Source organism: Eimeria mitis, genomic scaffold, assembly GCF_000499745.2.
Source record: "Eimeria mitis Houghton genomic scaffold, Emh_scaff1647, whole genome shotgun sequence".
Classification (NCBI taxonomy): Eukaryota; Apicomplexa; class Conoidasida; order Eucoccidiorida; family Eimeriidae; genus Eimeria; species Eimeria mitis.
This window is the reverse complement of record NW_013569963.1, coordinates 5,699-6,650: the sequence shown is the minus strand read 5'-3', so window position 1 is coordinate 6,650 and position 952 is coordinate 5,699.

Genomic DNA, 952 nt, shown 5'->3' with positions numbered 1-952 from the left:
CTAGTTGCTCTGCGTGTTGCCCTAGCGGCACTGTTCAAAGGCTTGCTTCTCCGATTCCGTAGCTCTTCTACGTCTGCATCATTGACGTATGTGACCTTGTGCATTCGAAAAGAGAAGGATCCGCCGCTCGGAATTACCCGGCTGCTGCCGGTTACCCATTCCTACCCCCTTTCGATAGGAGCTGGCATTCTCAACCCCAATTGCCACTGCCCCTTTATCTTGGTCATTTTCAAACCCGTTTTTCCCTTTGCGCTGCGGTGGTGGAAGTGGCGTTTTTTGTCTTTGAGGCGTAATTACTCCATCATCTCGGCGGGTTCAACAATTTCACCCTCTAGTCCCTACTTCCCGGCCGATACGGTAACCGATTACAATTCTCATAGGCATAACCTTGCTATGAATTTTCGATGCAGAAGATATGAGTCAATAATTGGACTTCTGTTATTCGTACTTCTCGATTGTGAGCTTTGCCAGCAGGACACCCTGTTCAGGTTCCCTGCGCCCTGCCACTGCCCTTTCCCCTGCCGGCGGGGGATACAGCCCACATCGCGGCGCTTGGCAGAAGACCTCCTTAGTCAGGATAGCCCACATGCATTATAAAGGGAAGTTGTGCGTTCTCTTCAAATGAACGAGGTGTCAGCAGCACTTGCTATTGGTGCTATGGGCACCTGCTTTGTTAGGAAGTATAATAAGTGCGGCATTCGGGCACGCTTTGAAGGCGCAAGATTATTTTGAGAAGCAAGAGATTCCTGCACTGCATCGGCACCGCCGCCTATACTTCATCATATTCGAACTGGGGGAAGGGGCTGAGGCACTTCAGGACGCGTCTTCGGTGTACTTCCGGCTGGATGGGCTGCGGTTGCTACTACGTTTTAATGTGAGTAGGTTCTCAGTGGCTTGGTGCCATTCCAGAAGGTTCCAGTTCCTGCTAATAGAGAAAACCAATGAATTTGTT